Source organism: Oryctolagus cuniculus, chromosome 17 (genome assembly GCF_964237555.1).
Source record: "Oryctolagus cuniculus chromosome 17, mOryCun1.1, whole genome shotgun sequence".
NCBI lineage: Eukaryota > Metazoa > Chordata > Mammalia > Lagomorpha > Leporidae > Oryctolagus > Oryctolagus cuniculus.
Genome location: NC_091448.1, coordinates 10173369 through 10197307, shown reverse-complemented (window position 1 = coordinate 10197307; position 23939 = coordinate 10173369). Strand labels below are relative to the sequence as shown.

General features: G+C 41.1%; 1 long non-coding RNA gene across 1 annotated transcript; it reads left to right on the top strand.

Moving 5' to 3' along the window:
- Positions 1-827: 827 nt before the first annotated feature.
- LOC138846027 (uncharacterized) lies at positions 828-21804 on the top strand. The gene is made up of 2 exons (XR_011383396.1): positions 828-957; positions 21584-21804. It is a non-coding gene; the product is annotated as an uncharacterized lncRNA (long non-coding RNA).
- The last annotated feature ends 2135 nt before the right edge of the window (positions 21805-23939 follow it).

The window sequence follows — 23939 nt, the reverse complement described above, 5'->3', positions numbered from 1 at the left end:
TTATAAAGGTAGGATTTCTATGTTTAAGATTAAGAACATTTTAAAATTTTTGTTATTAAATAATGCTGAGATACTATAAGGTCTTACTCATATATTCTCTCATCAGTATTTGAACTACCCTGCTTCTAATCCCTGAAGTTAAAGAAAATATTTAACAGTGAATTTTTCAAAAAAATATTTTTGTATTTATTTATTTGAAAGGCAGAGTTACATAGAGATAAACACGCACACACACACACACACACACAGAGGGAGAGAGAGAGATCTTCTAGTTGCTGGTTCATTACTCAAACAGCCACAAAGGCTATGGTTGGACCTGGCCAAAGCCAGCAGCCAGGAACTCCAACTGGGCCTTCTACATGTGTGGTAAGGACCCAAGTACTTGGCCCATCTTCTGCTGTTTTCCTAGGTGCATTAGCAGGAAGCAGGTTTGGAAGTGGAACAGCTGGGACTTGAACCAGTGCTCATATGGGATGCTGGAGTCACTCAGTCAGTAGCTTAACCCAGCCACTGAAAGGGGATTTTTTTTTTTTTTAAAGAAGAATGATGAGGCAGCTTAATTTTGCCATCCTGGATAATGACTATTTCTAAACCAGGCTCTTTCTCAGGAATTCACTTGTTACCGAAAGACTTGGAGTCCTATTGAAGACAGAAGCCTACAAAAGTGACCGTGCCAATGGTATTGTTCATTCACTTAGAAGAAAGGTCACGTCTTTCTTGCTTTATTCAAAGGGGCGGAAGCTGGCTTGCTTCCAGGTGGGATATCCTGATTGGAAGTCAACTCTGACACTCAGCTTTGCTCCTTCCTCACGGTTCTTTGGGTGTAAGTTCCTTAAAGAAGAGTGTGATGTCTACACATGCTGCTTTGCACATACACAGTGCACTAGACATGGTCGACCTTACTCATTCAAGGGGAGGGGAGAGGAAAGAGGCTGAGAAACACGGAAGTTCTTCCTGGTAAGTCTATATCAAAGATTAGTGTTTGTCTCATGGGCAGCTGTTCCACTAATTATTTGTGTTAGTGCCTGCCAACACTACATTCAGTGCTGCACAATATGCTTAGGTCACAGTCCTGGCTAGACCTTTTATATTAGCCTTTAAAATAATATTTTACATTTGCAACACTCTCTACAGTTGAGGGAGTGTTTTTATGTGGATAAGCTAATGCACAGTGGGTGGACAGATTGGGTGGTACTTAATGCTTTTACCTATATTTGAATAATGCTCAATTTCAGGCCTTCTGAAGATTTCTCCTGATTCAGATTTATGATTTAAGTCCTTATTTATAAAATCCAATGATGGGCTCAACTCTTCTCTCCTATTTCTTAATGGGATGCAATAAAATATGTGGTTAGCTGCTATGACACATTTAAATAAATAGAAAAGATATAAAAGTCAAATGTGTGGCAAGATATGCTTTCACTCAGTGCCTTGTCCCCTGTAAGTCAACATGAAAAACTCCTGTGGGTCTTGGATTAGAAAAAATCCCCAAGCATCTTTCATGCATGGCTGGAAGTGTAAGGCTTGGTATCCTGGCTCTGATCCAGTGCAAAGGGGAATTTCAAGAGCTGGTTCACATATTTGTAATTTTCCAGTTTCGTGCACACATTTCCCATCCTGGCCATGTGTGCTCTCTGGGAGCAGCCAGCAAACTGCTTGTGCAAAAACTCCTTGGTATCTTAAAACCATTAAGTGCTGTGGGAGGATTTTGGATGAAGAGTTCAGGGAAATCATTAATTTTGTAACTACGGTGTTGTCACTAGCACAATTCTGGACTTGCAATGTTTTATTAGTGTGGCTTGCATTATTAGTTTACTTGGGGGGATCATTATGAAATGTTGATGTTCTCTTTCCACCCTGGGGAAACCCAATAAATTGGAGGAAATAAAAAGGTATAGGTTTTTGTTGTTGTTGTTTTTAATTCTGGTTTATAAGCTGTGGTGCTCTCTTAAATGCTTCAGAAATCTACAAAAAGATTGGTTAATTCCAAAAAAGATGATGTCGGTGTAGGGACCCTCTAAGGAGGCTTTAGGGAGCAGAAGGGACCCAGAAGTTCCTTGCAAAAGCAGCATACCATCTCCACTGAATGAAATGGTGGAGTCTCACAAATGCTCAAAAGTCTTGGGTTAGAAAGACAAACCAAAGCCAGAACTGCACGCTTAGAGAAATCTCCCAACAAGATGCACACATGTGGTGTGTGCTATGAGAGCTGTGTGGCCCAGCATGCATGCTTGGTGGGCTGTTCATTGTGAGAATCTGCCCTGATCATCACTGAACACGGCAGCCATGACTGGCAGAAACCCTTGTAAGAGGAAGGGCAGAGCAGCAGGAGATATTTGCACACAAAATACATCCATTGTAAACTTTTATCTGAGCCCACAGCCCTTCTTGACGACTACCCTCAATCCCAACACTCTGTTGGAAGATCTGTGCTCTTTACAGTATTGGCTGGATGTAAGTGATAGTACCCACACACATGAACGAGAGCTTGCTTGTGGCACATTAAGTATCTCTTAATGCTCTTTCCATACCAGGATGGAACCATGTTTACTTTAAATAGTTGTATCATATTCTACAGTATGGATATACTCTCCATGTGTGAGGGCACTATAACACGTTCATGGAAAAATGACTTATATTTAAGTTTAACGGTGCAAAAATTATAAATTCATGCATCATTATTCTCATACTATGCATTTTCCATCAACTTTATGCAGACTCCTCATATGCATGGGTTTAAGCTTTGTGTATGTGCATGATAGCATGATAAGCTTATTTATTTATTTATTTTTTGACAGGTAGAGTGGACAGTAAGAGAGAGACAGAGAGAAAGGTCTTCCTTTACTGTTGGTTCACCCTCCACTGGCCACCGCGGCTGGCGCCCTGCGGCCGGCACACCGCGCTGATCCGAAGGCAGGAGCCAGGTACTTATCCTGGTCTCCCATGGAGTGCAAGGCCCAAGCACTTGGGCCATCCTCCACTGCATTCCCTGGCCACAGCGAGAGCTGGCCTTGAAGAGGGGCAACCAGGACAGAATCCGGCGCCCTGACCGGGACTAGAACCCGGTGTGCCGGCGCCGCAAGGTGGAGGATTAACCTAGTGAGCCGCGGCGCTGGCCGATAAGCTTATTTTTAAAAGTACATTTTCTGGGTGTCCCAATGACAACTCAACAACTGTGGCAATTGCCAGCCCTCATAAATCCTCTTATGGAGAATAATGATTTGATATCAACATCCAGGACAAATATAAGACTTACTACTTTTTAAGGTTATCTAAGAAAAATATTTAATTGGTTCATGGTTTTTAAGGTTTTATGTGAGGGTACTTCAAAAATCTCATGGAAAATGGAATTGAAAAATAAGTTTATATTGGTGTGTAGGTTTTTCTATCATATACATTTTTCATGAACTTTTTGTGGACTCCTTTTATTTCTGTCTAACAGGCAGGGAAAATTTATCTAAGATCAAGTGGAAAGTATTATAGTATTATTATAGGGTGACCCATGCAGGGGAGTATTTTACTTAAGGTTCTAAGTCTTCTAAGTTTCATAGCATAAATATTTGGTGTTTCATAAATAATGAAAAACATGCTTTGCCCTGATGACTTGTGTTACTGTAATCATTTGGAATATAATAGTGATAATAATAATACTGCTCTCAGAGTCTCTGAGAACAAGGAGTACAGGGAAAATTGCTGAAAGATTAATTGTCATCTCCCATGATTTGTAAGGGCAGAGTTTATCTTCTATAGTCTACTTTGGGAATTTCAAACTGAAATATCATATTGGAGTGAGTGATTGGCTTTGAATTCTGGCACCTGTAATGGAGATAACCTGGATTTTTTGGGAAATTTGATGATATTTATAGTACATTTAAAAAAAATTTGGACAAGAAGATATGTTTCTTGAAGGGTTGTTAAAGAGTAGGTCTTTCTGGAAGAGATGAATTTTGACCATACTCAAGCTGACTTCCTGAATGCTGTTTGAAATCCTAATATTTGGAGGAGTGCTTGTATTTACTCCTAAACAGGCAGGGACTCTTTGCTGATTCCCTGGCAAAGAGGTATGGCATTTCCAGTCACTTGGGCTGAGGAAATAGAACACTCTTCCTCCCACAGGGTTCAACTCTGCACTGTGCAAAAGAATTGGCCTTGGTAGACACATGACTCGGTGTGATTTACTTTGTGTTCACGAGAGGAAAGCAAACGACCCTCCAACATCTAACGGATATTGAACAAATGTACATGCAGTATTTACCGTGCACTGTCAATTGTGTTGTTCCCTTTTGGGGATGTACAAATAAATTATCAGAAGTTTCTGAACTATCTACCCCCACCATCCTCTTCTCTAGGCAGGATTTTCCTTTTATCTTTACCTAAAAGTCCCAAGTCAGATAATGTTCAGGATTGTGTCCTGTCTTCCCAGAAACAGCAGCACATCTGGGACTGTGGCCTTGGGGTTGCTTGAACTTGACTCTTTGCCCATTCTTCTTGTCTGTGACCTGGACCCCTTTGTAGAGCAGCTTTTTGTTTTGTTCCTGAGCCTACTGCTGGCCTCTTCAGATTTTGTGCCTGTCCATCTGTCCACCCCTGTCTGACCCAAGTCCAGTTTCAGTTTCCCTGCGTCTTGGATTCAACCCTTGTCACTTCTGGGATCTGCCCCGTCTTGGCCTCAATTCTAGTTCTCCGGCAGTCTGTCTTCCTCTCAGCTCACAGACTAATGAGCCATGGAGTGTACCTGTCACGATCTTACACAGCTGTTCTCAAGGGAGGCTGTGCAAGAGGACATGTGCTTTGGTGAAAAATTATTGTTTTTTAAGGGAAACTGGTTGTACTCCCCAGGGAAGCTGTGAAAATACATCTATGATGTCACTTGTGGTTATTGCATAGTAGTTATGAACACATTCTGGAATTAGATGACTTGACTATCTCATTTGCTTCATATCTGTATAACTTTGAAGAGGTTATTATTTTTTATTTTTTATTTTATTTTTTTTTTGACAGGCAGAGTTAGAGAGAGAGAGAAAGGTCTTCCTTTTTCCTTTGGTTCACCCCCAAAGTGGCCGCTATGGCCGGCGCATTGCGGCCAGCGCACTGTGCCGATCCGAAGCCAGGAGCCAGGTGCTTCCTCCTGGTCTCCCATGCCGGTGCAGGGCCCAAGCACTTGGGCCATCCTCCACTGCACTCCCGGGCCACAGCAGAGAGCTGGACTGGAAGGGGAGCAACCGGGACAGAACCGGAGCCCCAACCGGGACTAGAACCCAGGGTGCCGGTGCAGGCGGAGGATTAGCCTAGTGAGCTGCGGCGCCGGCTGAAGAGGTTATTGATATCAATGGGTATAAGGTGAGTATGACAATGTATGTAATATCCTCAGTATATAATAAATGTCCGAAAAGGATAGCTTTTGCTTCTACTGTAATCATTGCTGGGACTATCAGTGATTGGGTGTTATTATTTTCTGTTTAAATAACTCAGAAGTTATGCCACAAACTCCAGTTAATTCTATTAGTCTAACATATTTATTGGATATTTTTGTGAGTATAGAATTATTTTAAGTACACTCTATGACATGAACATAGATGGGATATAATTTTCCCTTATAGAGCTGTTAGTCTATTAGTTAAAACTTGTTGTCTAGAGTCAAAACAATGTTATGACTAGGCCATGTGTGATAAATGGTGCAAGGGAGGTTTCAAGGCCAGTGGAGGCAGAGGGAAACAAATGGGACATCTAATGGCCCAGAGAACTGGGGAGGGCTTTGTCAAGGACAGGACAACTGGGCAGAATGCAAGATGCAGCTGTTTCTGTAGACTAAAAAGTGAAATGCAAGAATTTGTGCAGACATCCAGATAAGAAGACACATTCAAGGCAAAATGCTTTTTCAGTGTTGTTTAATTTGAAGATCTTTGGAGATGTATAATTGGGGACCAAGGATGGTCTCATATGTCAAGGCCAACTTGTTTTGACTTTATGGCAAGCAAAAGATGTTGAGCAGGTTAGTGTAATAATAAAGTCACATTTAAGGACGATTGGCTGAAATTGAGTGTGAAACCCACTGAACCTAGAACAGACCTGGAAACAGTGAGAAGAACTGATAGCATTTGTCTAGGTGATGGGAATAACAGGTAATAAGACAAGATACTTACGACCATTATTTCAGTAGTTGGTTGAGTGTAGAGACTTCACTGAATGTAGAAGGCAAGGAGGGGTAGAGAATCTGGAAACTCATTTGAGTCTGGGAGCCTCAGGAAAGGTGCAGTAAGTACTATAGAAAGGAAAGGAAATAAAGAAACGTGAGCAGTCTTGTTTTGCACACCTCGCTCTGGTGTCTTGTACAAGTGGGACATCCAGGTGAGGGCACTTGGTGCAATTGGAAAGGCCTCGTAAGGTACTGTTTTTTTTTTTTTTTTTTTTTTTTTTTTAAGATTTATTTATTTATTTGAAAGTCAGAATTACACACAGAGAGAAGAGGCAGAGAGAGGTCTTCCATCCGCTGGTTCACTCCCCAATTGGCCGCAACAGCCAGAGCTGCACTGATCTGAAGCCAAGAGCCAGGAGCTTCTTTCAGGCCTCCCACGTGGGTGCAGGGCCCCAAGGACTTGGGCCATCTTCCACTGCTTTCCCAGGCCATAGCAGAGAGCTGGATTGGAAGTGGAACAGCCGGCACTCAAACTGGTGCCCAAATGGAATGCCGGCCCTGCAGGCGATGGCTTTACCTGCTACGCCACAGTGCCGGCCCCACGGTAAGGTACTTATCAGGCCCATTTGTGATGGAGCTTGTTATTAAATCCATGTAGCTAGATGGCTTCTCACACTTCTTGCATTTAGTACTACTTTTTGCTTTTTATTCTTTAGCACTAAATACCAGTTTTCCCTTTTAAAAGTCTTCCAGTGCTACAGTTAGAGCAATAATGATTCTCTCCCTCTCTCTCTTTTTCTCTCTCTGTGTGTGATTATTATAGCTCAGGTTATAAGGGCACACACAATCCTTTAACTTATCTGACCTCAGTTTCCTAACTTGTAAAATATGATTAATAATAGCCACTTTATCTATACTAGGATGATTGTATATCTAAATTAGAATGTTGCTAACAGCACAATTAAAGTACTATATAAATAAGATAAATCATCTGTATATTCATCATCAAAGTCCGCAGCGGATGTCTTTAGTGTGACTTTTAAACCCATTCTCCCACTGCTTCCTATAAAATAGGAAAACACCTAATGAGAACTTTTTTTTTTTTTTTTTTGGCAATAGTCACTGAATCATAGATTTATTTCGTCTAAAGAGACAAATAAAAGCACAGAGAAAGAAAGCCCGACAGCATAAACACATCTATTTCTATTTTAAACTCAAAGTGCATCACCCAAACCACAAAACCCCAAATCAAATTTAGCTCCTTCCCCGCCCGTGCCCAGCCCTTGGGCTCTCCCGGAGGTGAATGCTGGGAAAGTGTCTGGGCTCCCAGCCCAGACTTGTTTCAATGGCTTTTTCCTCTCCCCTCCCCACGCCTTCCCTCCAGCGCACCTGTTTGCAGAGATGCTTCCTCTCGCGTCCAGGCATTTTGAGAATGGTCACGACCACCTGTGACGCAGTTTTAGCCCTACGCACATCCTTGCCTTGTTGCTGTCTTCAGGGTCCCAAACTGGGTTGATTCACTCCACAGGACATTATTTTTAGCCTTTATCTCTCAGCGGTGTTGTTTTCTTTCCGCCACCTTTTGACCTGAAAGCTGGAAATAAAGTCCACCTTCCATAAAGATGAGAAAGTTGTCAGTCATTTCCTTCCTGCCCACACGAAAGGCCAGCCCCCCAGAACCCAGGGAAGGTGGAGTCTCAATGCGCTGCGTCTGGAAAACACTACAGGGTGCACCACGCAGAGCTCTTCCAGAGGATCTTGAAGATGCTTGAGGGGTTGAAATAAACTCTATTTCCCCCTCCCTTTTGATCGTGGTTGATGAACTCAAACATCGGGTAGCCAGCCTACTTCCATTTTTTTTACGCAATTAAAAAAAATTTCGGCAAAGAAGAAATTATTGCTGTTGGCATGCAAGCATGAAAAACTTTAGTTTCATTGGACGGGAGAGCTGGTTTTTACTACAAAATAAAATGTGGGAAAGTGTTTAGTAAATTGTAAAGTGCTAGGTATATTGAAGGCCTTAAAAATTATGGTTGGTTTTCGCTGAATCCGAAATGAATCTTTTTATTCAGACAGATTAGAAAGCAAAATCATTGCTACCTATATAATTTTTTTATGATTCGAGATAGTACTTTTTAAAAAAATTTTATGGTTACAGTAGAAAAAAAGGAAGATACAAAGATGAGAGGGAAATCTGCATGCACACTAGATATCTTTTTCTTTCTTTTTTTTCTTTTTTTTTTAACTTTTATTTAATGAATATAAATTTCCGAAGTACAGAATATGGATTACAATGGCTTCCCCCCCATACTAGATATCTTTTTCAAAACTGACATCCATCTTAGGGTCAGTATGATTCAATGAATTGCTTATCGATGAATTTTTTTGGGGGAAACTATTGTCAGACTACCACTAATTCTCATGTGCTTTATCTTTCATGTTAAATTCTAAGTGTGAAATTATTGACTCAGGGCTTACAAATTTAATTTTTTATCAAGAGGTAGCTGACAAATTGTAGATATTTATCATGTATGGGATGTTTTGACATGCATACATTATAAATGGTTAAATCAAGGTAATAAACATGCACATTAGCTCATAAACATTGCTTTTCAATGTGAAACATTTAAGATCTACTCTGTGGCCGGCGCCGCGGCTCACTAGGCTAATCCTCCACCTAGCGGTGCTGGCACACCGGGTTCTGGTCCTGGTCGGGGTGCCGGATTCTGTCCCGGTTGCCCCTCTTCCAGGCCAGCTCTCTGCTGTGGACAGGGAGTGCAGTGGAGAATGGCCCAAGTGCTTGGGCCCTGCACCCCATGGGAGACCAGGAGAAGCACCTGGCTCCTGCCATCAGATCAGCGCGGTGTGCCGGCTACAGCGCAGTGGCAGCGATGGCCATTGGAGGGTGAACCAATGGCAAAGGAAGACCTTTCTCTTTGTCTCTCTCTCTCTCACTGTCCACTCTGCCTGTCAAAAAAAAAAAAAAATCTGCTCTGTTGGCAATTTTCAAGTAAATAATAACTATAGTCACTGCCCATCTCTCCAGAAATGACTATACCATTTTATAATTTCTCCAAAAATATATAAAAACTTCCATTTCCTCAAAACCCTGGCCATAGAGTAGTTTGTCTTTTTTTTTTTTAATTTATTTATTTGAATGGCTGGGTGACAGAGAGAAAGATATGGTATTTTTCATCTGCTGGTTCACTCTCCAAATGTCTGCAACAGCCAGGGCTGGGCTAGGCTGAAACCAGGAACTTGGAACTTCTCTGGGTCTTCCACAAGAGTGACAGGGGCCCAAGCACTGTGCTATTACCTGCAGCCTCTTCAGGTGCATTGACAGGAATTTGGGTCAGAAGCTGGGGAGGCAAGGTTAGAACAGGCACTCAGACACAGGGTGTGGGCCATCCCAAGCAGTTACTTAACCCTCTGTACCAAAATGCTTTTCCTTGTTTGTCTTCTTAATCTTTGTCCCTCTGTCCATAATCTTTATTATTGGGTACCTGGAACATTTTTGCATTTAGATCTTAGTTATTATTAGCTATTTTTAATTACTTTTTAAAATATTTTTCCATGAAGTTGCTTTTCTTTTACCAATTGATTAACAAGATTCATTTTCTAGTGCATGTTACTTTCTTTTTACATATGCAAGCATTATCCTACTTTGTCATTTGTCTTTCAACTTTATGATGTCTTTTTGTTGCCATACATGTTTTTTCCTTTGTTTTTCTAAGAAGCCAGTCCTATAATATTTTCTCTGTGGTTGCTGCCTTTACATTTTCCACTGAACAGCTTTCCCTGATTCTGGATGGAAGGTTGCTTGTAGGCAGGCTTTGAAACTAAGTGGAACAAGTTAATCGTGCCTCTGTCTAGGACTAGTTGGGTCGCTGAGAGGTTAGATCACTTGCCCAGGTCTGTTAATGGAAATAACAATGCCTACTTCCCGGAGTTGTTCCATGTGAGAAGGTGGGGTTCTGGGTAAAGGGCTCAGCATCAGGCTTGATTCCTTTTCCCCTCTCATCTCCATATAAAATGGGTAATGGATGAGTTAGATTCTCTAAAGAAGACAGTGACAGGGCCTAGAGGGTCTCTGTTACCGTCTTGCTTCCAGTGAATAAATACTCCACAGAGATGTGGTTCCTATGGGGTCTCATGGTGTTGGGGGATGGCACATCTGTCATCTGTTCTCTGCCTGAGCATCTTTGTTTTGAAAATGAGTATAGGTATAATCTTTTACAGTTCTATTGTTTATGCTCATAATTAGAAAAATTAATATATAAAATATTAAGCTTTGTAAGATAACTCGTTTCCAATTCCTTTATAGACCATCTTCTGCTCCTCACTTCATAGAATTTAAATTTCACAAACTTATTTGAAACCATCACTATGTTGGGAATAAGGATAAATCCAACATCTATCATTAAAGGGTGATCCAGAGATGGGATAGGCATGGTTTCAAAAGACTAGAGCACAAGTAATAATAATCAACTATATAAATTAGTTACTATGGAATGATAATCAGATAGTATTTAGGTGCCATTTGGTTGGTTTATTCACTCAGTAAATATTTATCGAGCACTTACTCAACATTAGATGTTCTGTCTAGTAAAGATAGTGTGTGAAGCAAACATCTTTTCTTACACATAGCCAGTTATCCCTGAGTTGATGGAGAACACAGATACACTATAGGACACTGCATAAATACAATTTTTTTAGTGTATAAATAAAATAAAAGGGGAGAGGCAAAAGATGGCATTGTGGTAAGGAAAGCAGTGAGAAACAGGAACACACAGACTGAGCAGGGAAGGTTTCTCTGAGAAAGCAACTTTTGTGTTGAGATCCGAGTGAAGAAGCAAGTCCGGAGCTGAGGAAGAGTTTTCCGTGCAGTGGGGAGAGTTGGAGCAAAGGCCCAGAAGCAGGGATAAGTGTGGTGGTTGGATACGTGAAATTTACTTTTATGTTCACCTTGGCTGGACCACAGTGTCCAGACTTTTGGTCAAATACCAGTCTACGTATCTCTGTGAAAATAGTTTTTAGATGAGATTGCCCTTAAAACAATAGATCATGAGTGCTGTGGATTACCCTCTATAAAATGAGTAGACCACAGGTAATCAATGGAAGACCTTAAGAGAAAAAAGATATGTGATCCTACAGGAACAGGAAATTCTTCCTCCAGGCTCTGTTCTGGCCACAGTATCAACTCCTTGCTGGGTATCCAGTTTGCTGCCTACTTCCTGCAGATTTTGGACTTGTCAGTCCCTATAATCACTCGAGACAATTCATTAACATCTCAAGCTCTTTGTCCAACCCCTTTGTTCTATTGCTTTAGAAAATACTAATACACTATGTGACTTACAGATTGTAAGGAGCTAAGACTAAACCTGCAAGATAGGAACAAGTGAGTGCTTTTTGTAAGAGTTGCAGGTACGTGTCACAGGAATTACCCATGAATTAGATATATGGAGTGAGGAGAAGGCTGGAATCCAGGAAAACTGCTAGGCACTGTCGTGGAGATTCTTTATATACAACTTCTTATTTTCACAATAGTCATTACGACTTTATACACAAGGAAAGCAAGACTCAAAAGAGTTGAATAATTTGCCAAAATTTTTGAAGCGACATGGCAAGCAAGTAGTTTTCAGTAGGCTTCTGTTTCATGATGAAGCTGGGGTTGGGGGAAAGGATGGGTTGTCACAGTAGTTTAATATTCTATTGGCCAAAAATAGGTCAGTTTGTTCTGCTAAGTGCCAATACAACCTTTGTGTTACCTCCTTTTTCTCTTTCTTCACACCTTTATCAGCAATGACACTGTTCTTAAGTCTGTGTATTTTGTTATTCAGTTTCAACGTATTAACAACACACATGTGGGTGTTTGGAAGGTTTTCAGGGTCACAATGACATTGATGATATCCTTGAGGGAAGAAGTGCATGGTCAATGCTGTGTCGTGTTGTAGATCTTACCTAATTGGGGGTGTCATTCCTGTATTAAAAAGAATCAAACAGAGGCTTGGAGAAATAATGTAATTTATCTCACATCTCATATCACACATCACAAGAACTAACAAATGATAATCATAGCATGCAAATAGAAGATGTGCGATTTCAGGCTTATCAGTGTTGTCTTATTTTTTCTACTTTTTCAGTACCTCTCCCTTGTCGTTGTTTCACAGCATGGCCTTTCCAATTTGCCACACTAAATATATATTAGAACTAGAGTGCAATTAATAACCCACCAATCCCATGTCACTTTAGTATGTGTGTGTGTATGTGTATGCATGTGTGTGTGAGGGAGACAGAGAAAGAGACAGAGACAGAGACAGACACAGGAAATTATTGTCCAGGAATATGAGCTCTAATGAAATGCCTATTGGTGGGTGAAGTTTTAGGGAGTGTGTTTTCTGCTTCTGTAGGGAAACCTTCCTGGACTTCTTTTAATCAAATGCTAAGAAGGACTTTTATTTATAAGGGTTTAAGCATCTTAAACCAACATCTCCCCTTAAGCTGTAGTTTAGAAACCACAGAGCATTTGACTTTCAGGAAAAATCTTGTTTTGCTTCCTTTGCTTCAATACAACATCAATTCTAGTAAGGCTGTTCCTTTCTGTTATCCAACTTTTCTCGGGTATTGACGTTCACTTTTTGCATCTTTGAATGAAAAATCTTCCCAGAATTTTCCTCTTTCAGTATCCATATGCGGTGGGCAATGTGTTTGGGGATCATTCACTAATTCCAGTGTTTGTCTGAATTCAGCAAGGGTCTTGCACTATTGAGAGTTTACAGATAAGAGTGAGAAAATGCTCAAGTCTGCATGTGCTTGCTTGTAACTTTCGGGTACAGGATATCATTTTAAAATCTGAATTCAACAAGGGCCTTGTGTTATTGAGGATTTTCAGATAAGAGCGAGAAAATGCTCAAGTCTGCACGAGCTTGTTTGTAACCTTCGGATTCAGGATATCATTTAAAATAGACTTTTAATTTCATTTATTTTTGAGTTCTAATAAGTTCCTAGGTGACCTCGGTGCATGTGAGCAGTATGGGCCAAGAAACTGTTTTTTTTCCGGCTTGTAGACGTCAGATTGCTTCCTTTCACACCTTGGAATGCCAGAAATGTATTAACTTCTTTCTCTTTGAGATGTTTTTCTCTTGCAATATTATCACGTGGTGCTGGTATTCTGTTTACTTGTTGCTGAGTAGTTTTCCAAGGTTGTAGTAGAAATAAAAAGCCAACCAACCCCACCCCTCTCTTTCTACCTCCTCTCCCTGTCAACAAGAACAACAAAGCAATGTTTGCTATCAATTTTTGCTCCAAAGAAAATTTTACACAGACTTTCTCAAAGGCAGAGGTTTAATACCAAACCACATTGTGATATTTTTCAAGTTTTTTTAAAAATATATTTAGAACTGGGAGAGAATGCCCTGTAAACTTGATTATAGAGTAGCCTTTGGTATTTATCTAATACCATGCACTATTAAATAGCAGTCTTTTTGTTTTGTTTTGTTTTAAAGAGTTATTTATTTGAAAGGCAGAGTTACAGGCAGTAGGGAAGAGAGAATGAAAGTGAGTAAGTGTGTGTATGTGACAGAAAGAGTGAGATCTTCTATCTGCTGGTTCACTACCTAAATAATAGCAACTGCCTTTGGACTGGGGCAGCCCAAAGCCAGCAGCCAGGAACTGCATCCAGGTCTCCCACATCTATAGCAGAGGCCCAAGCACTTGGACCATATTCTGATATCCCAGGCACATTAGCAGGGAGCTAGATCAGAAGTGGAATAATCTGCACTCCTACCAGCACGCATATGGGATGCTGGCCTTTCATCTGGCAGCTTGACCTGCTGCGCCACAATGCCAGCCCCTAAATAGCAGTGTTGATTAAGATTGTGGGCTTTTACTAAATAAAATCTGGGAGAAAGTTAGTGGAGGAGATATTTAATGCTCAAAAAATATCAGTGCTCATGTGCCTCCTTGTCTAGCCTGACCCACTCTGGATTGGAACTGTTGACTGGTTCTGACAGATGGCTACAAGCTGAGGTCACACCTCCTATTTTCTTGTCTGTCAAGAAGTTGTTCTTGACTATTCAGTTCTGTCCTCCTGTACTGCAAAGGCCCCGGGAGCTGAGATGGTGAATTGGTGGCATCATAAGATAGTGGAATCCTTGAGAGGATTTTCTTCAGAATAATCCTTATTTTGACAAAAACAAGTAATGAACATTTGCTGCGTCTGTCTACCCATATTTTGGGGTTTTCCTGTTACCTCAGCAGAGCATTGGTTGGCCAGTAACACATCCCTTCCTTCCTTCCTTCCTTCCTTCCTTCCTTCCTTCCTTCCTTCCTTCCTTCCTTCCTTCCTTCCTTCCTTTCTTTCTTTCGATTTATTTATTTACTTGAGAGGTAGAGTTACAGACAGAGAAGGAGAGGCAGACAGAGAGGTCTTCCATCCACTGGTTAACTCCCCAAATGACCACAAAGCCAGAGCTGGACCAATTCGAGGCCAGGAGCCAGGAGCTTCTTCCAGGTCTCCCACATGGGTGCAGGGGCCCAAGCACTTGGCCCATCTTTCACTGTTTTCCCAGGCCATAGAGAGAGCTGGATCGGAGTTAGAGCAGCCAGGATATAAACTGGTGCCCATATGGGATGCCAGCACCACAGGTGGGTGCTGGCCTACTATGCTACAGTGCTGGCCCCTAGTCACACACCTTTTAATTAAAGAAGTGCATCATTGTTTAACATCAGAATATTTATCCACATTTTGATCATGGTTCCATGCAGTACCCTAGAAAGGTCCTAGATGTAAAGATCCTATTTTCCACAACCTCATCATTCATATCTCAGTCATTTGGACATTTTTCTAGAAAAGTTTTGGTTGCAATGTTTGGCATCTGTTTGCCTTATGCAAATATGCCTGTGGAGACAAGCCCAACAATTCGAGAAGTGAAAAAGGGAAAATGGAGGAGCAGTACCCTTCGTTTGCACACAGGCCATAACAGAGGAGACATTTATGACAACTGTGCTTTGGGAGCACCATGTAAGATTATAGCCTGTAGCAAAGTGGGAATCCTTTTTACTTCAAGTCGGTCTTCGAAAACAGCCCTCGAGGAAATTTTGTCCCTGTTTTCTGTCTCTGTTGTAAATTTTATGTCTAGCTGCTTATTGCCTGTCATACGTCCATCTCTCAAGTCATCCTCTGTGTCTACATAGTGTCATTCCGGTTGGACTTCTGCCCATAATAAATTTCCTCAAATTCCTCTTACATTGTCCTGGTTATCATTCCTTTAGTGAGTACCTAGTAAAGCAACATACTGAGGAATTAATTCTTTCCTTTTCTGAACAAACAGTAACCGAGAACCATTTGTATGCCTAGTAGTAATGCAAAGGGTGGCTTCTGTGCCAAGCAATTGCTCTATTGCATGCATATTTTGTTTGCATTTCAGCTCTCTTTTTTGAAAATACTTTAGGGTTAAAGAAAGTCTGCAAAAATATTGCAAAGAGTTCCCGTATATCTTTGAGGGCTCCCACAAATACTAAAATTTTATCACATTTATAATTTTTCTTCCTCTGAACTTTTTGGGAGTAAGTTATAAAGATGACGTCTTTTACCCTGAAATGTTTTGACACATGTTTCCTGAAAATAAAGCCCTTCTTACCTAATCAAAGAATAATTAACAAATTAGAAAATTAACATCTGTCTGATACTGTTGTATAGTCTGGAAGTTGCTGAAGTCTTTGTAAATAAGGAACGCTGCTGTGATATTATAATATGTATGTTTTTATGTTAATCTATAATTCCTGGATTATAATTCCCTCACCAAGGCAGGGCATACAAATTGTAATTTGTATGGATCATGGAAACTCTCCTCATTTCCTAGGGATCTGCCCTGTATCCTGGAGGAAGAAATGTTGCAGAGAGAGGAGAGGGCCAGGCCTTGCTGGGTCTTCCCATCCTGTCCATCAGAATCCCACAGATGCAATGGAGCCTCCGCGAAAACCCGAAAGGACAGGGATCTATCTGCGAGCAAGGTTCCTAGAGGCTGGTGAAGCTGGAGAGGGAATGGATGCATAGGGCTATGCATCCCTTCATCTGCATCCTTTGAAATATCCTTTATAATTAAGTAGTAAATGTTGCTTCTTTGAGTCCTGTGAGCTGCTCAGGCAAACTGATGCAACCCAAGGTAGGGGTTGTGGAAACCCCCATTTATAGCCAGTCAATTAGAAGGACAGATACAACTGGCATCTGAGGTTGGGAGAAGCGGTCTTGGGGGAGCAGTCAGCCTGTGGGATCTGATACTGCCTGTAGGTATTCAGGTAGATAGTGTGAGAACTAAATTGAATTAGAAGACCCCCAGCTGATATTTAGTGCAGAATTGGTTGCTTGCTGGGTGTGTGGGGGAAACCTCCATACATCTGGCATCAAAAGTCATCTGTGTTGTGTGCATAGCATGAGACACTGAGTCAGTTTTTTGCTTCTGTATGTACAGAACAGCCATGCACACTTCCTGGATTGTCTAGGGCTGCTCTCTGGAGCAGAGTTGAGTAGATGTAACAGACACCAAATGACCCACAGGGCAGGGAATAGTTATGGTCTGATCTTCTAGCAAAAGGTTTGTAATCCTTGATCTAATTGATAGATCTTTTAAAATTTCATCATTTGTCCACAATGTCTTTTATTGTAAAAGAGAACCATTTTCTAATTTGTTACCCTGTCCAGGATCACACATGCTATTTCATTATTAGGCCTTTCTGTTCTCATTCCCTGTAAAACAGGTCCTCTGTCTTTGTTGTTCATAACCTTGACGTCGTTGATTCATACAGGCCATTTGTTTTGTATCTACAGCTCAGTTTAGGTTTGTCTGAATTTTCATCATGTTAGATCTATGTTAAGCATTTGTATCAAGAATATCCTAAATGTGATGATGTTCCTTTTTCAACCTAACAGGTATATATACCTGTTTTCCTCATTATTTATAATGTTAATTTTGATATCTATGATTCAGGTGATATCTGTCAGATTTTCTCCACTGTAAAATTACTGTTTCCTCTTGTATTTCATAAGCATTGTATGGGAAAATATTTTGAGTCTATATAAGCATACTTTTTTCTTATCAAACTTTTAATCAGTGAGTTATTTATTGACAATTCACCTCTATATCAATTATTACTATAGGTTGACAGAAGTTAATAAAAAATTTTTGGCTGGCGCCGTGGCTCAATAGGTTAATCCTCCACCTAGCGGCGCCGGCACACCGGGTTCTAGTCCCGGTCGGGGTGCTGGATTCTGTCCCTGTTGCCCCTCTTCCAGGCCAGCTCTCTGCTGTGGCCCGGGAGTGCAGTGGAGGATGGCCCAAGTGCTTGGGCCCTGCACCCCATGGGAGACCAGGAGAAGCACCTGGCTTCTGCCATCGGATCAGCGTGGTGTGCCGGCCGCAGCGCACCAGCCGTGGTGGCCATTGGAGGGTGAACCAACGGCAAAAGGAAGACCTTTCTCTCTGTCTCTCTCTCTCACTATCCACTCTGCCTGTCAAAAAAAAAATTTTTTTTTATTCATCTATGTTTGCCAGTTGGAATTACATTGTTAGGAAGAGCTTCTGTGCACATGTGCTCTTTCTCTCTCTCTCTCTCCTACCGCATTGGTCTTTAATTTTGTTTGTGGTTTATTTTGTTACTATGATTTATTTTAATGCTTGAAATATTGCTGGACAATTTTTGCTTTTTAATCCAATTCATTAGGGAGTACATTTAAATATTAGTGCATAGACCCTGTGTTGTTAACATCTCTGTAAAGCCATTGTTTAATATGGTACCTATAAGTACCCTAACTCAGGTGGGTAAATCTCTAAATTTGAGCAGTGGCTCCTCTTCTGATTCCAGCTAGATGCTGTGTTAGACATATTTTGGAGTGGAGTCTTAGCACTGTTCAAATATTATATGCAGTTTAATTGGAACATCTTATTGTTTTTTGATTAGAATTTTAAAAGTAGTGAGGCCTGGCCAGCGCCACGGCTCACTAGGCTAATTCCTTGGCCTGTGGCACCGGTACTCCAGGTTCTAGTCCCGGTTGAGGTGCCAGTTCTGTCCCGGTTGCCCCTCTTCCAGGCCAGCTCTCTGCTGTGGCCCAGGAAGGCAGTGGAGGATGGCCCAAGTGCTTGGGCCCTGCACCCCATGGGAGACCAGGAGGAAGCACTTGGCTCCCTGCTTCGGATTGGTGCAGCGCACCGGCCATAGCAGCCATTTGTGGGGGTGAACCAATGGAAGGAAGACCTTTCTCTCTCTCTCTCTCACTGTCTAATTCTGCCTGTCCCCCCCAAAAAAAAAGAGTAATGAAGCTTGCTTGTTTTTTAGAAATCTAATTAATAGTTTTTCTCACTTACTTTTGAGACTCCAAAGTCTCTTTATTGGAAATATGACTTCTCTTATACAAAGTCTTGTTCTAGCTTAGTAGAAGGAATTCTGAATCCCTCTGTGTTCTAAAAACTTCTTAGTTTTGTCTAAGTACTGGAAAGGGATTTTCCTTAGGTTTCAGGAAAAAGGGTTTTTACCTGAATCTAGAAAAGCTGATTCCAAACAAAAGCTGTTCTGTGTATTTTCCAAATCCCTGTTTTCTGAAATCTATAAAAAACTGATCATAGCAATGATTCTAAGAAATCCTTTCCCCTCATCCAGCATCACCCCTCTACCACTACATTCTTTTCCTCTAATCTGCCAAGCAGGAGAATGACTAATCATGCTGTAATTTGTGATTTGCCCTTGTGATGTGTGATCTGTGATTTGCCCTTGAAGTAACTGAGCTGGCTGGGGTGGAATGGGCCTGCTTTAGGATTTATAGGACTGCTGCTTGAGATTGCCAGTGTCTGAAAGGAAGCCATGAGTAGTGGAGGGGAAATAGCTGTGACTGGCTTAGGGGAAGTGTCACGGGTAATATTTTCCCTATTCCTAAGTTGACTCTTTACTTTTACCGTCAATAACTGATAACTCAGAGGATACGACCTTAGTAATTCATTTCCTTAAGTAAGTGGCTTATGGAGAGAGACACGTTGTTTGTTTGTTGTCGAGCCTTGGAATGTGTAACTGGGCTTTAGTAAGACTTCAGATTCTCAGTTGTTGATTTCAGGGAGTCCCTGCCTGCCTGCCTGCAAGCTTTCTCAGTCTCGGAGGGAGTGCTGGACAGAAGTTGATCTTTCTTTTGACTCTGTGAATTAGGAGGTTTGAGTACAAAATTAAGATCCTTTGCTTCTGTTGAAAAATTTTTATTTATTTGTTTTAGGTGTTTTGACAGGCAGAGAGATAGAGAGTGGTCTTCCACCTGCTGATTCACTCCCCCAGTGTTCACAACAACTAGGTCTGGGCCAGGCTGAAGCCAGGAGCCAGGAACTCAATCCAGAGCTCCCATGTGGGTGGCAGGGACCCAAGTACTTGAGCCATCACTTGCTGCCTCTCAGGAAGTCCATTAGCAAGAAGCTGGAATCAGAAGAGTAGCCATGTTTCCAACCCAGGCCATCCAATATTGGATGCAGACATCCCAAGTGGTGTTTCAATAACTGCACCAAACGCTTTTCCCAGAATTATTATTTTCTGATTAGTTCATGAATTGTCATTGAGTCTCAGAGTAAAATTGGTCTGTTATTTCTCAGTTTTTGTGCTCTATTATCCAAGAAGATAAAAGCATTTTTCTTTCAAAGCAGGGTTCAAAAAGTTATCTCTCTGGATGGCTAAACCCAAGTTGTTCTTGGAAGTGACATGAGCATCAGATATACATAAAGAAATCTAAAAGTCAGATACAGAGTGTCAAGCACTCGTTACTTTTCCCTTTATCCAGTGTTACAGCATCTGACTTGGGATTCTCTTCAGCATCTGAGTGGCCCATCCCCTGTCATTTTTTTCTGAGTTCTCCTTCACCAGGAACTTTGTCTCTTCTATGTGGCCCCTCGCACGTCATGTAAATGGTCATACCAGATTGTGGTGAACCTTGGTTTGCATGGAAACTGTAATGCAGGTGGAAGATAACCTTTGACAGGCTCTCTCCTATACTTCTGCAGCCAGTGTCACACAGGGGCTGCAGGAAGCTGCTTCCAGCAGGCTAGGGCCCGGGAGGACACGATAACAGGGGGAGAAGCACCTGGTACCAGCGGCACTCCGTCCAGGAAGAAAACAGGATTTAAAATATCAACAACATCCTCAAAACACCAGCGAGTGTTCAGCTCACTCCTGGGTTTGTTTGATTCTATTCTTCTAAGAGTCTCATGAGAATCTTTATTGAAACAGGAAGATGGTCAAGAGATAAAGCAAAGTTGCAAGATTTCCGGTAGACATCATCAAAAAGGTTTTTTTTGTTGGTGTTGATCTTTTATTTTTAAGCACATGAATATGATCAACCATGTCATATCTACAATACTAAACTTGTTTTCAGCTGAGCAAAAATTTACATACCTCAAGACTGACACTATTTTAGGGGAAATGATGCAAATGGGAACAAAACAAAAAGAAGAAAGGGTTTTGATGATCTTGTCTTTCCAGAAGCGCCTCTTCCGAAGCAGATGTTATCTCTGTTAACACCATATTAACAGCAAAAAATGACATTTATTAAGTGCTCACCACCCCAGGCATTGTGCAAGCTGCTTTGTGTGCACTTTCATTTAATGCATGGGAAACATATGCGTAGGGAGGTGAGGTAGCTCTCCCAGAATCTTACAGTAAGTAGGTGATGGACCAAAGGCTGGAACGCAGACTGTGTATCCCAGAGCCAGTTCATTTGCTACTTACACTTTAGCCTATCTGTACCATTCTTGTCTTTTATTAGCTATATTTTTTATTATTTTATTTTAAAATCAACTTAAAAATTTTTAACTGACATGAAATTGTACCTATGTAAGCCATCCCTACTTTGTATTGTTTTTTAAAAATAAAGACTTTTAAAATTTTATTTTTAGAGGCAGAGTTACAGAGAGAGGGAGAGACACAGAGAAATCTGTGATTCACTCTCCAAATGGCTGCAAGAGCCAAACCTGGGCTGGGCTGAAACCAGGAGCAAAGTGGCTTCAGCCCCTTCCAGGCTTGCATGGGCTCAGGTACTTGGGCCATCCTTCACTGCTCTCCCAGGCCATTAACAGGGAACTGGATTGGAAGTGGAGCACCCATGACATGAACTGGTGCCCATAAGGGCTGCTGGTATTGTAGATGATGGCTCAGGTGACTATGCCATGATACTGGTTCCACCATTCTTACTTTTACTAGGAAATATATGTGTACTTCAAAAATTCTGTGGAAAATTGAATTAACATATAAGTTTTGGTGCAAAAAATTTTTGAGATCCATGAATACACAGGGTCTTCAAAAAGTTAATGGAGGGGCCAGCACTGCGGCACAGCCAGTAAAGCCGTTGCCTGCAGTGCTAGCATCCTATGAAGGTGCTGGTTTGAATCCCGGCTGCTCCATTTCCGATCCAGCTCTCTGGCCCAGGAAAGCAGTGGAAGATGGCCCAAGTCCTAGGACCCTCTGCATTTATGTGGGAGACCCAGAAGAAGTTCTTGGATCCTGGCTTCAAATTGGCACAGCTCCAGCTGTTGCGGCCATCTGAGGAGGGAACCAGTGGATAGAAGACCTCTCTTTCTCTCTCTCTGCCTCTCTCTAACTCTGCCTTTCAAATAAATAAATAAATAAACAAATAAATCTTTAAAAAAGTTAATGGAATTCATATTATTTTAAAAAGTATGTATTATTCCGGCTGGCACACCAGGTTCTAGTCCTGGTTGGGGTGCCAGATTCTGTCCCGGTTGCTCCTCTTCCAGGCCAGCTCTCTGCAGTGGCCCAGGAGTGCAGTGGAGGATGGTCCAAGTGCTGCACCCGCATGGGAGACCAGGAGAAGCACCTGGCTCCTGGCTTCGGATCAGTGCAGCGCACCAACCGCAGTGGCCACTGGGGGGTGAACCAACGGAAAAAGGAAGACCTCTCTCTCTGTCTCTCTCTCACTGTCCACTCTGCCTGTCAAAAAAAAAAAAAAAGAGTATGCATTATTCCAGCATTTTCTGTACCCAAATAAACGTATCTGTTTCTATCATTTTCCATGAACTTTTGAAGTCACTTGTGTTACATTCACACTCTTCCTTAAAGACCATACAACTGTTACAAAAAAAAGTCCTGATCAGTATGTTAATTTTGCTAAAATTACCAATGTCTATTTATAGATTCAAAATACCCATGAAATTTCATGCTTGAAGCCATTTTCTTATCTTTCTGATAAATTCAGTCAATGCCAAGGGTCAGGCCTAAGACCTATTTTGCTACAAATTATCTTTGTTTATTGTGAGGGAAAGGAATTAAGCTAAAGATAAAGTTGAGAAGGTAAATGGCAAAATTCAGCCCCGTTTTTGCTTCTGAATAGGCATAACTAGGCTGAGTTTGCCAAGAAGAGCCAATAAGGGGTGTCCCTGCTGCGAATCATTATTCAAAGTACAGCCCTCCTTTTAACTTCAGCTGTTTCTTTAGTCTGATCCTGTAGATCCTCTGGAAAGTCACGGAATCTCTAGAGATGAGGGATTTCAAAAATACACCAATCCTGCTATCTTGGAAAAGTTGCTGTTTCAACAAGTAGCTCATTTCACTAAACAAGAAATGGGACAAAATAGCTCCAGATTATCAGGCTGGTGGTAAAGTCTATCTTGTTATAATTATCTGCATGCTATTAATTTATTCATCGATGCAGCAAATATTTATTGAGCTCATACTAGGTATCAGGCATTATTATAGGGCTGAATGCTTATAGCCTATAGCAATGCTTATAGACCTGGTGCCCTCAAGATCTTATACTCCAGAATGTTACTAAAACACTCAAAAATTATAGATTGAAAAGACAAATGATGTAACATAATAAAAATAAAATATAATTACTTTATTGAATTTTAACTTTAGCAGTATGCCAGGAACTCTACATGTATTAACTCTTTAATCCTTATAACAAATTATGTGGATTTTGTTCTACAAGAATGAAATAATTTTGTGATTCAGTTAAATATGATTACCATTCCCATTTTAAAGAAGAAGAAAAACAGAAACTCCCAAAATAGACTTACCGCCTCAACATTGCACAGGTGGAAGTATCAGAGCTGTGATTTAAACCCAGGGCCCTGTGACTCAGTCCACATTCTCCGTAATTATAACATATTGAATCAGAAGGGCAGAACTTATAATTAAATATGACCAGAAGAATAGGAGATTAATTTACAATAAAAGTTGGAAGTTGTTGAGATAATCACCCTGGATATTAAACCACATGGCAAATTCCCATTGGCTTAATGTTGTTTTCATCATCATCTTTAAATAACAATAGCCTTTAGTCTTTGTAATGATTTCTAGGTGTTAAGAGAGGGCCTGGAGGAAGACCTTTCTCACATAAAATTAACCCCAGTGGATTATTATTATTCTCCTTTCTGATCAATCAGTAATTATTTTAAGTACTTCTAGAGAATATTTTGTATGAGGTTTCCTTAGCTCATCAATTCCGACCTTCCCCAAGGCACATCAGTGAATCGAGTCTCTCTCTAAGTGATTCCTGGTTACTCTCACGCAGGGTATTACTGATCCTTGCAGAGAGTTAAGGAGCCTGAGCTTCCTGCAGGAAATCTGCGACTGAGTCCAGGACCTAGAGCGGAAACATTAAGTGTATCGTGGGAGAAAAGGAAAGCAAAGTGCTAAAGTTGTTACCCTGAACAGAGGATATTGGAGCATCCTGCAAAAAACTTCCTGTTTAGCCAGTAGACTAGAAAACAAGATGAAAAACACTCAACTTCAATGACTATTGTGTAAATATATTTTTATA